Source organism: Hemiscyllium ocellatum, chromosome 19 (genome assembly GCF_020745735.1).
Source record: "Hemiscyllium ocellatum isolate sHemOce1 chromosome 19, sHemOce1.pat.X.cur, whole genome shotgun sequence".
NCBI classification, from domain to species: Eukaryota; Metazoa; Chordata; class Chondrichthyes; order Orectolobiformes; family Hemiscylliidae; genus Hemiscyllium; species Hemiscyllium ocellatum.
The window spans coordinates 34,053,576-34,073,145 of NC_083419.1; the positions used below are offsets into that span (position 1 = coordinate 34,053,576).

The 19,570-nt window shown below is 40.9% G+C and overlaps 1 protein-coding gene across 3 annotated transcripts in view; it reads right to left on the bottom strand.

The window, feature by feature from the left end:
• The window catches only part of foxp2 (forkhead box P2), a 798,642-nt gene that overhangs the window by 672,815 nt on the left and 106,257 nt on the right, over positions 1 to 19,570 (bottom strand). The window lies entirely within an intron of this gene.

Here is a 19,570-nt window from a genome sequence, read left to right on the forward strand (position 1 = left end):
TTCAGTGTTCACCAATGGATCACAGGATCAATTGAGGAAATAGGTGAAATTTCAATCTTCATATTATCAGAGAAAGAAAATGGGACATTAGAAAATGTGGTACTTCAATATTGATAGGTATGTTTATATTTTCATTAAATTTAATGGACTGATATTTTACTTCATTACTCTCCCAATTTCAAAAGATCAAAAAAAAATGATTCATGGACCAATTACTATTTATATTGGCTTTAATGCGACGAAAACTCCAGATTGCTTTACAGGGCATTTACTAACTAGCTGTGACAGCAAATCATCCAAAAAGATATAAGAGAAGAATGTCAAGAGACAAGATTTTAATCACTGTGGAGAAAACAAAACAGTGGACGGGTTTTGGGAAAGCATCGCAGAGCTCAAAGCCAAGCAACTCAAGGCAAAACCACCAATGTCGAAGATGCCAGAAATAGAAGAGCACGGACATCTTGGAAAGTCTGTAAAATTTCATGAAATTTGTTCTTGCTTCTTTCAACTTCTATTCAAGGTAAAAGGGGTTGGCTAGCTCAGTTGGTTGGATGGCTGGTCAGTGTGACACCAACAATGTGGATTCAATTCCCACACTGGCTGAGGCTGTCCATCACCCAACCCAATTGTCCTTCTCAACCCAATTCCTCACCTGAGGCATAGTGACCCTCAGGTTAAACTCACGACCATTCTTCACTCCCCAATGAAAGAGCAATAGCCCTATAGTTCACTGGGATTATTGCAACTATATTCAAGGTTAGAAATGTCAGATAGATCCACAGAATATCCAACCTAAAACTGTGCTATTTCTTGAATTTTTCATTTTCAAATGGAAAGCTTTTCTGTGAATTCATGACCAACATTTTGACACTCAATGCATAGAAATAAGTTACATAATTGTGCAGCTTCCAACATCGGACTATACCCGGTGATCCAAATCTACATGTCACCCAAACTAAAACTGGAGACCCATTTAATGAAATACATTAACACTTGACATCATCCATTTAATCTGCACAGTTTCACCATGACTTATATACTGTACCCTAAGGAAAGGTGTACTTCTGCAGTGTCATCAGAGCAAAGCTGTTTTCAATCAGGGAAACATTAATAAGAGTTATTCATAACCATGTGGTAAGGATTCTTGCTGTAGACAAGATAAACTGAATATAAACTGGAACAGGGTTTTCACACAGAGCTTCATTTCTACGCTTATCTGTAAACTAACTGGAATCATGAAAGATCGCTGGTATATGTTACAATCTCAGACATTTTTAAAGAAATTATAACTCTTAAAGTCTGCATATCACAAAGACAGGTATTGAATAAACCAAACAAAATCAAAAGAGAGAGTAAAATGTTCAAAAGGAACACCAGTCCTCAAATGACCCTTCCACTTCAAACCTTGCTGAAACAATAGGATCGGAATAGAACATATGTGTAGTATTTGTAGAGGATAAGTGATACTGCTCTCAAAGTGTCAAGCAAGTTCAGGTTTTATTTCACAACTTTCAGAAGTTGGTCAACATGGGAATCAGAACCCAAAGACTTTAGATTGAAAAAATGAAAGTTTGTAAAAGTCTGCAAAAGAAATTCATTACTTAGAATACAACCACTATATGTCATCTTTGTTTGCCCTTCTGCATGCTTTTGTATTATGTGGGAACAGCCAATATTGACCGAATATTGATTTTCAAATAAACTGCTTTTAACTGCATTCTTAAAACAAAACGTCTTCAGTATGTCGGCACTGTAGCACTGTGGTTTATGTATTGGCATTACTTCAGCAGTTGTAAAACAAAATTGAATTAAAGCTATTAAAAAGGAAGAAAATTATTACCATGCTGATTGTTAAACATATCTAATTTTGAAACACAAAATTAACAACTTCATGTCTTCAGAGCGCCAAATCTGCTCACTTCCACTGGGTGTGTGAAAAATAAAGATTGAACTGTTTAACTAAGGATGCCGGACTTTCAATAAGTTTATTCCCTACTGTGGTGACCAGAAATGATTGTATCCCTGGAGGTGTTCATGTTTGAATCATCCAGGGAGTGAAAAGAAAAGAGAAAGTGAGGACTGCAGATGCTGGAGATCAGAGCTGAAAATGTGTTGCTGGAAAAGCGCAGCAGGTCAGGCAGCATCCAAGGAGCAGGAGAATCAACGTTTCAGGCATGAGCCCTTCTCCAGGAATGAGGAGAGTGTGCCAAGCAGGCTAAGATAAAAGGTAGGGAGGAGGGACTTGGGGGAGGGACGTTGAAAATGCGATAGATGGAAGGAGGTTAAGGTGAGGATGATAGGCCGGAGTGGGGGGTGGGGGCGGAAAGGTCAGGAAGAACATTGCAGGTTAGGAAGATGGTGCTGAGTTCGAGGGTTGGGACTGAGATAAGGTGGGGGAGGGGAAATGAGGAAACTGGAGAAATCTGAGTTCATCCCTTCTGGTTGGAGGGTTCCGAGGCAGAAGATGAGGCTCTCTTCCTCCAGCCATCTGTGTTGCTATGGTCTGGCGATGGAGGAGTCCAAGGACCTGCATGTCCTTGGTGGAGTGGGAGGGGGAGTTGAAGTGTTGAGCCACGGGGCAGTTGGGTTAGTTGGTCCGGGTGTCCCAGAGGTGTTCTCAGAAACATTCTGCAAGTAGGCGGCCTGTCTCCCCAAGATAGAGGAGGCCACATCGGGTGCAGCGGATGCAGTAAATGATGTGTGTGGAGGTGCAGATGAATTTGTGGCTGAAATGGAAGGATCCCTTTGGGTCTTGGAGGGAAGTAAGGGGGGAGGTGTGGGCGCAAGTTTTGCATTTCTTGTGGTTGCAGGGGAAGGTGCCGAGAGTGGAGGTTGGGTTGGTGGGGGGGTGTGGACCTGACAAGGGAGTCACGGAGGGAGTGGTCTTTTCGGAATGCTGATAGGGGAGGGGAGGGAAATATATCCTTGGTAGTGGGGTCCGTTTGGAGGTGGCGGAAATGACGACGGATGATATGATGTATATGGAGGTTGGTGATGTGGTAGGTGATGACCAGTGGGGTTCTGTCCTGGTGGCGATTGGAGGGGCGGGGCTCAAGGGCGGAGGAGCGGGAAGAGGAGGAGATGCTGTGGAGAGTGTCGTCAATCACGTCTGGGGGGAAATTGCAGTCTTTGAAGGAGGCCATCTGGGTTGTTTGGTATTGGAACTGGTCCTCCTCAGAGCAGATGCGGCGGAGATGAAGGAATCGAGAATATGGGATGGCATTTTTACAGGGGGCAGGGTGGGAGGAGGTGTAGTCTAGGTAGCTGTGGGAGTCGGTCGGTTTATAGTAAATGTCCGTGTTAATTCGGTCGCCCGAGCTAGAAATGGAGAGGTCTAGGAAGGGGAGGGAGGAGTCTGAGACGGTCCAGGTAAATTTGAGGTCAGGGTGGAAGTCTGAGACGGTCCAGGTAAATTACCTGCATGGGCCCCAGCTATTCCTGCCTCTTCTTCAGATATGTGGAACAGTCCATCTTCCGCAGTTACACTGGCACCATTCCCCACCTTTTCCTCCGCTACATCGAAGATTGTATCGGCGCTGCGTTGTGCTCCCACGAAGAGGTTGAACAGTTCATCCACTTTACCAATACCTAGGCCATGTTTACTACAGTCCTTCGGGGTAGGAAATCTGCCATATGTACCCCATGTGGCCTACATGTGATGCCAGATCAAAAGTAAGCACCCTCTGAGAAATTACATTCCATTAGTGAGTAAAACAAAAGTAAGTTTTTCCTTCTTTTTGATTCCTTCACCACCTCTCACAGGTCACATTTTGCAGCTATGTCATTTAGGACTTGGCTTAATAGTGGTGCTACAGACTCACTGCTGTTAATGAACACTGAAGTCCTTTACCCAAAGTATATGCGGCTTGTCAAGATTCGTGTTTCTTCCAAGTGGTGTTAAACATGAAGGACTATTGATTCATTTACTGAGATGGAGCAGTAGGCAATTATCAGCAGTGATTTCCTTGCCCATGTGTAATCTGATACCATGAGATTTCATGCAATCTGCAGTCAAGGTTGAATACTGCCAGGACAACTCCTTCCTGACTGTATACCCTGTGCTACTGCATCTGTTAGGTTTATCCTGCTAGTGAGACTAATCATACATAGGAATGGTGATGATGGTGTCTGGGGCAGCATTGTGAGTATGACTACAGCACCAATTCCTTGAGCAACAGCTCTCCCAATTTTGCACAAAAGCCAAAATGTTTGTCTGGGAGCTCCACAGGATTGATAGCTTGTGACACTCATGAGCAGGAAGCTGTGAGGTTTCTTCAACCAGAGTGTAGAATCAGCACAAAGACATGCAGAATTCAAACTGAGAAGTAGCTTTAAATGATGTACGGAAAGTGAAATAAAGATTAGGTAATACCAATGGGATTAATGGGCAGAAACAAAAAAGTTTAAAAATTAGAAACCTAGCACTAATTTTCTTCAGCAGGAAATAAATCCACACTGCTAAATTCACCTTTCAGGATTGTTGAAAAAAAATTCACTAATTAAAAGAGCAACAGTACCACTTTTTTCAGCTGTATGGAACCAGGAAGCACATATAGCAATTTCAAGTTGTTGATATCATTTCAATGCAAATCTATTCAAAAAAATAAATCCTATGGAACAGTAGAACCTTTCTGATAGCAACTCCTGTGTTTTCCTATTTAACTCCTTATGTTTGCATTTCAGAAACTTCCTTCCAGATTTCTTCCACTATAACATGGATCACTGATTGCTTCTCTGGTACCTCTTTATTTTTAAATTCTTTCACAGGAGTTTGGAATCATCAGCAAAGCCAGCATTTATTGCCCTTCCCTAACTGCCTCGATGAAGGCAGAGCTAAACCGTTTTCTTGAATCGTTGCAATCCTAAATGTATAGGGACAACCACAATGCCATTAGGAACTGAGTTCAGGATTTTGAGTCAGTGGGAGTGAAGTAACAGCAATATAGTTCAAAGCCAGGATGGAGTTTAACTCAAAGGAGAATCTGTATGTGGTGGCCTTACCACGCAGTGGATGCATTTGACTTGCGAGGTGATTGAGGTAATAGGTTTGGAAGGTGGTGCTGAAGGAGCTTGGTGGATTCCTGCAATGCATATTATAAATGGTATGTACTGCTGCCACTGTGCATCAGAGGTGATGGTAATTGGGGCGCCTTTTAAGTGGATTGTTCTGGATTGTGTAAAACTTCCTGATACTGTTGCAGCTGTGCTTACCCAGGCATGTGGAGAATATTCCATCTGATTCCTGACTTTTGTCTTGTAGATGGTGGACAGGGTTTGAGGGGGAAAATCAGGAGGTGACACTCTCATTCCAGAATTCGGAACATCAGACCTGCTGTTGTAGCTACAGTATTTATATGGCTGGTCCAGTTCTGTTTCTGTTCAATGGTAGCCCCCAACAAATTAACTGTGGTGAATTCAGTGGAAGTAAGGAATATTCTCTTTTGCTGGAGATACTCATTGCCTGTCACTTGAAGCCTGAATGTTAGTTGCTTAGCATGGTGTGTTACCCTGCTGTTGCTGCATATGGATTCGGATTGCCTCAGTGTATATGGGGTCATGAATGGCACTGAACATAATGCATCATGAGTGAATATCCTCACAGCTGATCTTTTAGATATTTTTCAACAATCTGTTCAGGAACCTTATGACACATCTCTGGAGCAGGCAGGACTTGAATGCAGGCCAAAGGTATGGACATTACCACTGCACCACAAGAGCCCAAGCATCTGACCCTGTAATAGAAGGATGATCATTCATAAAACAGCTGAAGGTGGTTAAGCCTAACATGAAAATGCTGCACATTTTTAAAAATTTCATGACTTAAATAAAACAACAAGCCATTTATCAAAATTTGCAGGTATCAAAAAAGGTACATATAGCAATTGGTACATAGAGGAGCATAAAATTACTGAGAAACTGATAGATAAAATGAGTAGCTAAAATCATCAGATGAATTCTAACATAGTTGATGCATGAGGCCCTCCTTTTTAGTACAAAATAGGATAATGTTTTAAATAAATTCTGAAGTGCCATGAACAGTGGAGATTTAAAGGGTTTTAGGGTCCAAGAAAGCAGATTACTAAAATATGGCAGCCCTGACCCACAAGCTTCATTCCTAATTAAGGGCTTATGCCCGAAACGTCGATTCTCCTGCTCCTCGGATGCTGCCTAACCTGAAGTACTTTTCCAGCAACACGCTCTTGACTCTGATCTCCAGCATCTGCAGTCCTCACTTTCTCCTGCTAAAATATAGGAGTCATGTACAAAAACTGATCACGAAGACAAACAGAATGGCAGTCTTTATAGCCATAGCAGGCTGGAATGTAAAGGGGAGGAAGTTTTTTTCCAGCTATATAAAGCCTGGTTAGACCACATCTAGAACACTGTGTATACTTTTGGATGCCAAATCTTCAAAAGGAAATATTGGTTCCAAAGACATGCAATACAGACTCAACAAAATGTTCCCAGGCTGCAGAGTTTTAAATTGGGCAGAGATTACAAAAGCTAGGCTCACTTTCTTGGAACACAGAATGTGAAGAAGTAATTGGATGGCATTTTTAAGAATTCTGAAAGGAAGTGATCATGGAAAATGTTTATATCTGTCTACCCTGATGGGGCTATCTAAGACACAGAGACTTCACCTTAAAATCAGAGTCTGGCCATTCAGGAGTGAAGTTAAGAAATACTTTGCTATGTAAAGAGTTGTGAAAAAGTAAAATTTCTCCCACAATGAAATGAGTTACTGATTTAATTAAATCAGACATTGATAAGATATTTGTCAGCTTTGGTTAGTAGGAATCAACAATAGAGGTTGCTGGATGGAGAACAGCAATGATTTTCTTGAATGGTAGCACATGCAAAAAGCCAAATGACATATTACTGTTCTGAGCCCCCTGCCTGTTTTCCGTTTTCTTGCTTTGATACCACTCTACTACCTTCTAAGTCCCCCTTTACCTTTCCTCTTGTCTTTTGCTTCACAGTTCTCTTTTCATTCTTTTGCCCTGTATTCCCTTCCTCATCGATTCAAATCCATCCTCGCTCCTACTCAGTCCTCCTCCCTGCATTCCACCCACCTCTCCCTTTTCTCATTTTCCCAGCCACTCACACCCCTCCTCTTCTACTTCACCTTTCCTTTGCTCTGTTTCATCCAACCATAACCTATATTTTTTTATTTCCTTTTTCTTGTATTCAAGAGTGGCATAACCTGTTTCCCATTACCACTCCTCTCTCTCCTTTCTCTCATATTTTCACTTTCTTTCCTCTTTCTCATATGGAAGGGATGAAACTTTTCTACAGCCTCTTTGGAATTTTACAGTTCCACAAAGTCCCTAAAATTAGCTCATAAATATGCATTCAGTAGGCAAATAAGTAAAAATGCCTTGATGCACTCAAATAACAATGCATCAGTGCCCACACTGAAGTATCGTTTAGAGAACAGAATTGAGCCTTTCGAATGAGCATTAGTGATTAAAGTCTGGTTGAAGATTTGTTGCTCGGGTGTCCGTTGTTGTGGTTCTGTTCGCCGAGCTGGAAGTTTTTGCTGCAAATGTTTCGTTCCCTGGCTAGGGAACATCATCAGTGCTATTGGAGCCTCAATAGCACTGATGATGTTCCCTAGCCAGGGAACGAAACGTTTGCAGCAAAAACTTGCAGCTCGGCGAACAGAACCACAACAACGAGCATTAGTGAAATACAGAATTCACTGTGCCAGAATGCTACACCGACTAAATCAGGAATGATGACTAAATCACCAACAAAAGGAGTATTGTATAATGACTCTTTGATGATTAACAAACAATAATATTGCACATGCAGAGAACAATGAACTCACTCTTGATCATGTGTATTGATGCACAGAAAAAGCAGTGGTATCTGATAACGTGCAAGATTATATTAAAAATGTAGCAGTAACTTTGTTCATCTCAATCATTACTTGGATTTTTGCAAATGGTAGAAAGACATAAATGATGGAATCATTCTCTTTTCTGACTGAGACATTTTGGTGGTAAATACATCATGGTGTTATTTTCATAACCTTAATTACCATAAGGAATACGTCATTCAGCCCCTCAAGCCTACTCCACCATTCAATAGGATCCTGGCTGATCTGACATACTCATGTCCACATTACTTTCATACTGGACTGAGAAACTGCATAGGTTCAATTTATTTGAAAACTCCAACAAGTTTATGGAACAGACAAACTATCTATTTGCAGTTATATAGCACCTTACAAACACATCCTTACTCAAGCAAGCTATTGGTTCGAGTCCTCATGACTGCTGGTCATGTGATGTCATCCCGGTGCTTGGATTATTAGTATATTCAGCTCTTAAAGCAGTGACAAAATATCACCTTCACCTTTATTATCAGTCATTTGCCCCACCGCTCAAGTAAAAGTTACATGCACTAGGGTGAAAATACTCAAGCATTAGGTTGCTGCAAAGCTGTTAAAACAGGACAAGAATTGAAAAATAGAGTCATAGAGATGTACAGCACGGAAACAGATTCGGGTCCAACCTGTCCGTGCCGACCAGATAACCCAACTCAATTTAGTCCCACCTGCCAGCACCTGGCCCATATCCGTCCAAACCATTCCTATTCATATACCCACCTAAATGCCTTTTAAATGGTGCAATTGTACTAGACTCCACCACTTTCTCTGACAGCTCATTCCATACACATACCACCCTCTGTGTGAGAAAGTTGCCCTTAGATTTCTTTTATATTTTTTCCCCTCTCACCCTAAACCTATGCCCTCTAGTTGTGGACTCTCCCACCCCAGGGAAAAGACTTTGTCTATTTATCCTATCCATGCCCCTCATAATTTTGTAAACCTCAATAAGGTCACCCCTTTGCCTCCAACGCTCCAGGGAAAACAGCCTCAGCCTATTCTGCCTCTCCCTATAGCTCAAATCCTCCAACCCTGGCAACATCCTTGTGAATCTTTTCTGGACCCTTTCAAGTTTCACAACATCTTTCCGATAGGAAGGAGACCAGAATTGCATGCAATATTCCAACACTGATCTAACCAATGTCCTATACGGCCGGAACATGACCTCCTAATTCCTATACTCAATACTCTGACCAATAAAGGTAAGCATACCAAATGCTTTCTTCACTACCCTATCTATCTGTGGCTCCACTTTCAACAAGCTATGAACCTGCAATCTGAGGTCTCTTTGTTCAGCAACACTCCCGAGGACCTTACCATTAAGTGCACAAGGCCTGTTAAGATTTGCTTTCCCAAAGTGCAGCACCTCGCATTTATCTGAATTAAATTCCATCTGCCACTTCTCAGCCCATTGGCCCATCTGATCAAGATCTTGTTGTAATCTGAGGTAACCTTCTTTACTGACCACTACACCTCCAATTTTGGTGTCATCTGCAAACTTACTAACTGTACCTCTTATGCTCACATCCAAATCATTTATATAAATTACGAAAAGTAGTGGAAAGTCTCAGAGTTTGATATTTAGGTAGTTTGAGAATAATTTGGATCAGGTTGTAAATTAGTTTGCTGAGCTGGAAGGTTTGTTTTCAGATGTTTCGTCACCATACTAGGTAACATCATCAGTGAGCTTCCAGTGAAGTGCTGGTGTTATAACCATTTCCTATTTATTATCTTGGTCTCTTAAGGTGGGTGATATCTTTTCCAGTTTTTTTTTTCTCTCAGGATGGTAGATGGAGTCCAAATTGAAGTGTTTATTGATGGAGTTCCGGTTTGAATGCCAGGCCTCTAGGAATTCCCATGCATATGTCTGTTTAGCCTGTCTTTGGATGGATGTGTTGTCCCAGTTGATCCTCGGACAAGCTAAACAGAGACACACACAGCAATTCCTTGAGACCTGGCATTCAAACCAGAACTCCATCAAGAAACATATCGATTTGGACCCCATCTACTATCTTAAGAAAAAGAACTGGAAATGATATCATCCACCTTAAGAGACCAAGACATAAACATAATTAGAATGCAGCTCTTAACACTAGCACTTCATCCAAAGACTCATTGATGATGTTACATAGTCTGGTGATGAAACGTCTGAAAGTAAACCTTCCAGCTCAGCGAGCAAACTTACAACCTGAAACTCAACCTGAGCTACAAATCTTCTCGAAAATTGCAATCATTTGGATCACATGAAGAGATAATCTTCTCCAGATGTGATCTTCACACTTAGCTGTTTGAGACTTGCATGTGTGTTGGTCTCTTGTGTGTTTTCAAGACCATTAGTTGTTGTCATGATGCCTTCCACATCTTCATTACCCAAGCATATCTTTGTGTGTGTTCTATACATAGTTGTAGTTCCCAAAATGGGATTTTGTTCCTCCACAATGTTGGCCATTATAATATGTGGTTTCACAGAATCTAGTTTCACTGCCCACTTTGGATACCTTTGCAGGTAATCCAGCTCTTGGATAGGATATGTGACTCTTAACTTTCTGTTCTACATGTAGTTTAAGCAGTCCCACACCAGCAGAATAGTCATGTACAATCTTCATTCTCCCTTGTTTCCAAGAAGTTTTTTTCTGTATTTCTGAGAACTTAGACAGGTGATGGCTTGGCAGTGTTATCCAAACTTATCTTTCAAATATGGTCTCTGCTGCTGATGATAAGCCCATATCCAAAGGTGAAGCTGTTGGGTGTAGCATAGCAATATGAAAACCCTGTTTTGTCACCCTAGACTTCATGATAAGTGCTTTAATAGTACAAACTATTTGCTCAGCAGCAGAATTGAATCTGGGATAAACTGGTGAGGCTGTTACATTGTTTACTTATATTTGGCACGTCATTAAAAGATCTCTATATATTGTAGCCCCTTATCAGATAGTATCTCTTCAGGTATACTGAATAGACTGAATATTGCACTCAATATGTTTGCTATAGCAACTCTTGAAGCTCCCTACAGCTAACTGATAATTGACAATTTGGAAAAGAGTTGGTGACTCAGAGAAAATTGCTATCATGTATGGCAAATAAATCTGTTGTGATTTTGGATCCAGGAATTGACAGAAATTTGAGAGTGTAGCTGTTCTTTGTATTGCTGCTATTAGTGACTCTTTGCAAGCCTCACACATCCTTATTATGTTTGCAATATATTTTTTGACCCGCTGGCCCACAGAGTTTCTTGTGCCAGATGTCTTGTTTGCTTCATGTCCATTAGTACCTGACATAGCTGTGATAATGAGTCCTGGTGAAAAGCTTCAGGGACAAGCACTTGTTCCCTTTAAAATTTAATCATGCATCTTAAAAGGTACTAAGTTCATCTCTGTCTGGCCAAAAGCATCTGAGTGTGTCTGGCACTTGTACTGTGTCAGGCCATCCACTGAAGGTAAGTTTCCATTAAGCCTTCTGTCACACCTCATTGGAGTGGCATGCTGGAAATCAAGCCCTGCTATACCTAGTCATCACAAAAGGTTTTATAAATATATAAAAATTCCTCGAATTATCTGTATTTCTAGGCTCATCTAGAAAGAAAACCATGAAGAGGATTTCTGTACTCATCAAGAATGACTATTTACTGCAAACAAATAGAATTTAGACAATTATGAACGGTTGACATATAGCTCAACTAATTAAAATTCTAAGCCTCTTATAAAATCTCTCCCACTATACATGCAAAGTTAAAAATCACACAACACCAGGTTATAGTCCAACAGGTTTAATTGGAAGCACACTAGCTTTCAGAGTGACGCTCCTTCATCAGATGGTAGTGGAGGGCTCAATCCTAACACAGAATTTATAGCAAAAATTTACAGTGTGATGTAACTGAAATTATACATTGAAAAATTGGTTGTCTGTTAAGCCTTTCATCTGTTAGAATACAGTGATAGTTTCACTTCTTTCATGTGTAAATCACAAAACCTTATTTTTAAAAAGTTGCATTCTCGGGTTAGGTGTTAACAATGGTGATAGCTAGAAGATATGTTGAAGGTGCTGGCCCCCTGTGTTCTCTGCCTTTCTACGATGTTCAGATTGATTCTAATCTAAAAAGTGAGATAACAGAGTTTTACATGAATTCATGCAGTTTTTGAGCAAAGTACAATGTAACACTGCAAGTACAAATTCACCCCACAAAATATATGTGTGCATGTGGGTCTTTGTCTGAAGTGGTCCAGGACTTTCAGCCTCGGACCTTCGGGTGACCATCCTCCAAGGTGGACTTCGGGACAGGCAGCAGAGTAATGTGGCCAAGCAGAGGCTGATAGCAAAGTTTGGTACCCATAGGGAGGGCCTCAACCGGGACCTTGGATTCATGTCACATTACAGGTGACCACCATTGCACTATACACACACACAGATACTCCCACACACACACACTTTCACACACACACAGGCACCCCTATACACACACACACACGGACACACATACACACAGATGCACACACAGACACCCACACACACCCTTACAGACACACACACTCCCACACTTACACATGCACCCCTCACAGACTTACGACAGTCTGCACTCACTACACACACACACACACACACACACACACTTTCTCACACTCACAACCCCCGACCCAGACAGACATACACACAGAAACAGACAAAGATCCGCATGCACACATTTATTTTGTGGGGTGAATTTGTAATTGCAGGGTTACATTGTACTTTGCTCAAAAACTGCATGCATTCATGTAGAACTCTGTGCTCAAAAGCTGCATGAATGTTATGTTACAGGTGGAGGGAAAAAGTGGGAAGGCAGCTCAATGATCCCTATCTACAAGATTGGCGAAGATGATCCTTTTGATTTGCCAGGACATGCTGCCTTCAAACTCTCTTCTCCAGCTACTTGAACTTGCTTGCAGGAAACTCTCAGTGACTGAACACAGCTTTAATGGTTAAAAGCAATAGCTTACCATCTGGTGAAGGGAAATAAATTGGCTTTCTTCAGTTTTGAGGTTCTTTTCACAGCAGAGAAAAAGCACAGTCCATCACACAAGCTAACCTTTCATCCATTAAGTCCATCTATACTTGCCACTGTCTCAGAAAGGCAGCTAACAGCATCAAATACCCCTCCCACCCTGAATAGAGTTTCTTCCAACCTCTTCCACTGGGCAGAAGATACAAAGTTTAAACACGCAACAACAGGTTCTAGAACAGCTTCATCCCCACTGTTATTAGACTTCCAAATGGACCTCTCAAATTTTAAATTTAATGTTGATCTCGCTCTTTGTGCACTTACTCTGCAGCTGTAACATTGCATTTCTCGCTCTGTTCTATTACCCTTATGCATTTTGTGTGGTATGATCTGCCTGTACCGAACGCGAAACAAATCTTTTCACTGTACCTAGGTACATCTGACAATAATAAATCAAATCAAATCAAATCCAAAAAGGATGCCACTTTCATTTCGAGAAGTTCAAAACCCTCTGGCTGTATATTTACACCCCCAAGCTACTCAGCTACTTGGAAGCCAATCATATAGTTCTTGGTCAGCAGAAAGCCTTTCTTTCTGAAACTGGCAGCTTTACGAAAGAGGAGGATGCTATCCCAGGCCATGATAATGGAGTAGGAGAAAATGAGGACTGCAGATGCTGGAGATCAGAGTCAAGAGCGTCGTGTTGGAAAAGCACAGCAGGTCAGCCAGAATCCAAGGAACAGGAGAACCGACGTTTCGGGCACAGCTCTTCATCAGGAATGAGATTTATTCTGATGAAGAGCTCATTTCTGATGAAGGGCTAATGCCCAAAACGTCAATTCTCCTGCTCCTTAGATGCTGCCTGACCTGCTGTGCTTTTCCAGCACGACGATAGAGTAGGAAATTCTCTCACTAAAAGGGTCAAGATGAATAAAGTAGTCTTGAACAGACTGTGGTACTCAAGTTGAAATGGCATCAGAACCAGATGAAATCAATCAAAAGGTTTTGAAGGAAGTGAGGGTACAGATTGTGGGTCTTTCCTGCACACAGGATAAGTGCCGTAAGACTGGAGGATTGAAAATATTACAGCTTTGTTCAAGCAATTGCAGACAAGTTAGTTTAATTTCAGTGCTGGGAAACTTTTAGAAACAATTAATTGTGGTAGAACTATGAATGGAAAAAAATGGGTTGATTAGGAAGAGTTAGCATAGACTTCTCAAGTGAAAATCGTGTTTGACTAACTTGGAGTGTTGAGAGATTAACAGAAAGAGTTGGTGAGGTCTGTTGATGTGATATACATGGATTTCCAGAGACATTTGATAAGGTACCACACAACAGACTTGTGCACAAAGTTCTAGGTCATGGTATAAAATGAATAGTAGCAACTTGGATACAGGATTGGCTGAGGGATAGGAAGTATTGAAACACAGGCATAGAAATTTAGAAAATAAGTACAGGAGTAGGCCATCGGCCCTTTGAGCCAGTACCACCATTCAATATGATCATGACTAATCATGCAATGACAGTATCCCATACCCGCTTTTTCTCCATCCCCCTTGATCACTTTAGCCCCAAGACTACATTCAGCTCCATCTTAAATATATCTAATGAACTGCACTCCACAGCTTTTGGTGGTACAGAATTCCACAGGTTTGCAACTCTCTGAGTGAAGAAATTCTTCCTTATCTCAGTCCTGAATGGCTTACCCCTTATTCTTCAACAGTGACATCTAGTTCTGAACTTCCCCAACATTGGGAACATTCCTGCCATATCTAGCTTGTCCAGTCCCATCAGGATTTTATATGTTTCTATCAGATCCCCCCTCAATCATTAAAATTCTAGCAAATACAAGCCCAGTCAATCCAGTCTTTCTTGATATGTCAGTTCTGCTATCCCAGGAATCAGTCTGGTGAACCTTCACTGAACTCGCTCAATAGCAAGAAACAGCGAGTAATGGTCTTCTTTGGGCTGGAGGAAATGTTGTAGTGGAGTTCCTTAAGGATCAGTGTTCAGACTCTTGTTTTTCCTGATATATTAATAATCTGGAACTTGGCATGTAGGGGACAATTTCAAAGCTTGCAGATGACAATAAACTTGGAAGAATTGTAAACTGTGAGGATTATGTGGAACTCCAAAAAGATATCAACTTAGTGGCAGATTTATGGCACTTAAGGTTAAGTGCAAAGAAATGTGGGGTGATGCACAAATGTCAGAAGAATGTTGAAGGACAATATAAAGTAGGGAGTACAATTCCAAAAGGGCTGCAGGAGCAGACAGGCCTAAGTGTATACAATCATTGATGGTGGCAGGACATTTGGAGAGAGCAGTTAATAAGGCATATGGCTTTATTAATAGGAGCACAGAGTACAAGAGCAGAGAGGTGATGTTGAACTTGTACAAGTTGGAGTACAGAGCACAGTTGTAGGTGCCATTGTAGGAAAGAGACAAATACATTGGAGACAGTGCAGAAGCAATTTATGAGAATAGTTATAAGAATAGATTGAAGAAGTTTTTCTTGGAGAGAAAGTATCTGAGATGAGATTTCAACTAGGTTTCCAAAATCATGAGCGGGCTGGACAATGCAGATGTTGAAAAGCTGTTCCTGATTGTAAAAGAAAAATGGAATGAGAAGGCAGAGGATTAAAGTGATGTGTAAAAGAAGCAAGGGTGATGTGAGAATTTTCACACAATGAGTAATTAGTAGATGGAATGCATTATCTGGAAATGTGGGGAAGACAGGCTCAATTGAGGCATTCAAGAATGTATTGGGTGATGATTTAGATGGAAATAGTGCACAGGGATGTAAGGAAAAATGAGACTGGCACTAGAAAATGGAACCAGTGCAGACAGAATGGAATGAATGGTCTCCTTCACCAATTCTGTGATTGGCACTAACCAAAATTTATCAAATTGATTTCATGCACAACTTCCAAGCCAATTTCCAAATCGACTAAATGTAAGTTTAGTGGAATTTTGGTATTCTTACTCAGATTCAGGCTTCTGCTCAGTGTCTCCAAGGTAATCATTTGTAACTGACATGAATGTCATTACCTAGAAGTTGCCATAGCCTCAATGGTGCACTTATCAGTGATTTCCACCAAAGTGTTATCAATGGTTTATGATTCTTTGCTGATCAAGTACATATAGAATCTTATGATATCAAATACTACAGGAAGTGTTTCATGTTCTATGTTGCTAAAATTGGATTGGACTTGTGATAGATTTTTGGAACCAAATGTGACTGCTTTACCATATTGCAAGTTGTGTGGTCCTTGCCCTTTATGAGATGCATCAACTTTTAGGACTGTTACACCCTTGGGTTATCATGCTCAAGGATACATGTTTTGACTGATAATGCTTATATGAATGATTTTAACATCTGCTAATATATTTGTTGCCATTAAAAATAAGCATCTTTTCTTAGAAGTTCTGTTATCTACAAAGTTTTGTCAGAAATGTTTGGTGTGTACAGTGTTAGCAAATACAAGCCCAGTCAATCCAGTCTTTCTTGATATGTCAGTCCTGTTGGAAAATCCAAGCCATCTCTGTAAGTCTTCTTTGTCTTGGGGAGTAGACATGTGTTATGTACCTTTGACTTTGCCTGGGATGGAACAGATTCCATCACCTGAATAGATAAAGCCAACGATTTTAATCTGATCTACATTCACCTGGCCCTTTCGCTGTTGAAGATGATGGCTTCATGATGAGCTGTCACCAGTGAGGTAACCTTTGGTCATGTTTTTCTTTGGTTTTGCCCAGCTCTGCCTTAAAATTGGCAATACATACAAACCCCGGAATGTTTGCCAAAACTCTATTGATATGCTGCTGGAACTGAGAGTATCTAACAGGCTGAAAGGTCTTCTCTGGGAGGAATATCTTTCAACTGATGTTCTGTACATTGTGCTTTCCTGAAATTCCTTTGCCAAGTGAATCAATCAGCTTTGATTATCTAACAGAGGAATTTTGTGTGGTCATCTCCTTTGAGAAAAATTAGGCATCTTGAGTGCAAATGTACCAGATTGTGTCATTTTCTTTAGAATTTTCTAATAGAACAGAATACTGATGTGGATAATGGATAACACCATAAATTGCTTCTGAGATTTCACCTTTGAAAGTGTCCTCTAACATAAAGTCTGCCTGAATATATTTGTTGTCAAATATATTCAACACAGTGAGAGTTTTCTTGACCTGTTCTGCTGCGATTTGTCCCGTGGTGATTTTGTGAATGGTCATAATGCTGACCTCAATACATACTGGTAAATCTGCTATTGCTAATCTATTTGGTATCTACCATTCAGTGTCCACCAATTTATTAGTCATCTTCCTGATGATTCCTGCTTTTTGCAAATGATATTAACATATCAAGAATTTACTGCAGTGAATTTATAAGGCTACTCTGTGGGGCGATTCGGCAATGCACCTGCGTTTGTTTTGCATGGAAATAAAAACCTCTCTTGGAAACAAAACCTCCAATAAAGCCTGAAATTGGGACAAAATGTTAGAATAGTAATAATATAATAATATAAAATGAAACGTTTGCAACAAAAACTCCCAGCTCGGCGAACAGAACCACAATAATGTAATGGGACTAGTTAGTCAGAGGTCAGGACTAACACTCTGGCAAATATTGATTCAAATCCCAACATGGCAGGTGGTGGAATTTCAATTCAGTTAATAAAATCTGGAATTAAAAGCTATGGTCTTTGATAGTGATCAACGTCAATTGTTCTAAACTTCCAATTGGCTCATCTATTGGTGGCATGGTGACTCAGTGGTTAGCATTGCTGCCTCACAGTAACAGGGATCAGGGTTCGATGCCAGCTTGGGTAACTGATTGTGTGGAGCTTGCACATTCTTTTGTGTCTGGTTTCCTCCAGCTGCTCCAGTTTCTTCCCCAAGTCCAAAGATATACTGGTTTGGTGGTTTGGCCATGCTAAATTACTCATAGCCTCCAGGGATGTTTAGGTTCTGTGGGATGCATGGAAAATGAAGGCTTACCAGGCATAACGTTTAGGGGTAATGGGTCTAGGTGGGATGCTCTTTGAAAGGTGGGTGTGGACTCGATGAGTCGAATGGCCTGCTTCTGCTGTGGAAGCATTCTATGTCTTTTAGGAAAGTTAATCAGCCTCCTGGTCTCCATACCTAATGGAATATGGGTGACTCTTTACTGCCCACTGACATGGTTCAGCAGTTAAGGACAGTCAGGAATAGGCAGCAAATGATATCTTGCCAGCAATGCTTACATCCCATGAAAGAATAAAAGAAACCTTTGTATTGTCAAATTTATTTATTCTTATAATAATTAAACTTTATGCTTTAATTTCAACCTAAACTTATCAAAGCCAGCATGTCTGGAAAATTATAACTTTGTAGACATAAAGATTACTTTAAAATAAAACATACTTTTGTAAAAATATTGACACTGAAAATATAATTAATTGTTAAGTTGACAGGCATTGTTTCAACCTTTACAAAAATCTAAAGACTTCCAAAATGTTACTGAAAAAAACTAAGCCCACATCTTTCTCAGAGAAGCACTCACCTGTCAGACTTATCACTCTGTTTCTACCTTCTTTTTGTAAACACAATAACCATGGTCCACATTTCTGCTCAGGACTTTCAATGCTGGCCTCTACAGAAGTGAGGAGTGTAGTTTAAAGCACAGTCTTTCTTTATAGCAGAGGATTGTCAGGGAATCCAAGTCAGGATACCCTAGAGAGCACCAGCTGTCTTTTTCTGGGGAGTAGTCACTACAATACTAAAAAACTTTGAGATTTATAACTGTGCTAATGAAGGAAATGATGTGGAGTCAGTGGACAAGGAGATGGGAGGTTAGTCAGGTGTGTAAGGGAGAAGGGTCTCAGCTGAGGATGCGAGCTGCACACATGATTTCAGATGGGTAAGGTGGTTCAATAGCACGGTAGTGAGGTGAACTGGCAGGTGGGTCAGATATAGAAGAGTGGCCAATTTGAGGGTTAGTCAGGTTCGATAGCAGGGTCAGGTCAAGTCAGGGGATGGGGTGGGGAGTCAGGTGGTGTTGCCCTAGTTGGGTTGGATCTGGATACAAGTTGGGGTGTCTGGTGGGTCGAGGTGGCTATTAGGCTGTAGTCAGGTCTAGACCAATGAGAGGTTGATGGTTGAGGGGTCAGATGGTCAGGAGAAAGGAATATATTGAACTCCAGTTGGGTCAAATTAGTGATTGAGAGTTGAGGTAGGAGTAGGATGGGAGTTGGGAGATTCAGTGGAGTTGGTCAAGGAGTCAAGGTAGTAATTTGGGGGCAGTCAATTGTATAGTTACTCATGAATAGCCATGGTTTGAAATGTGTCTAACATTTTTTGGGCTACTATCCAAACAATCATATCAGAACTGACTAAAGTTTTCAACTGTAAGTCAGAGTCAAAGACCTTTTCAAAGGGTCCCCAGAGCAGGGGAATTGCCCATCAGAAGATCAAACCTTTGAAGCAATTCCCACATACTTTGCATCAGAAGCTCCAAGGGCACCCATACACCCATAGTCATCCATCCAGTCCTCAGGTACCCAAAGACAAGAAGATCCAGGCCACTGTTTTGTACAGCCCATTCTACTCTCCATATACAACTGAACACATAATGACATTAGAACTTGTGTCAATCTCACATTTTGCAAAAACAATGAGTTGTTTCTGATGGTAAGCTCCTCAGACCTCTGCAACTTCGCTTGTGG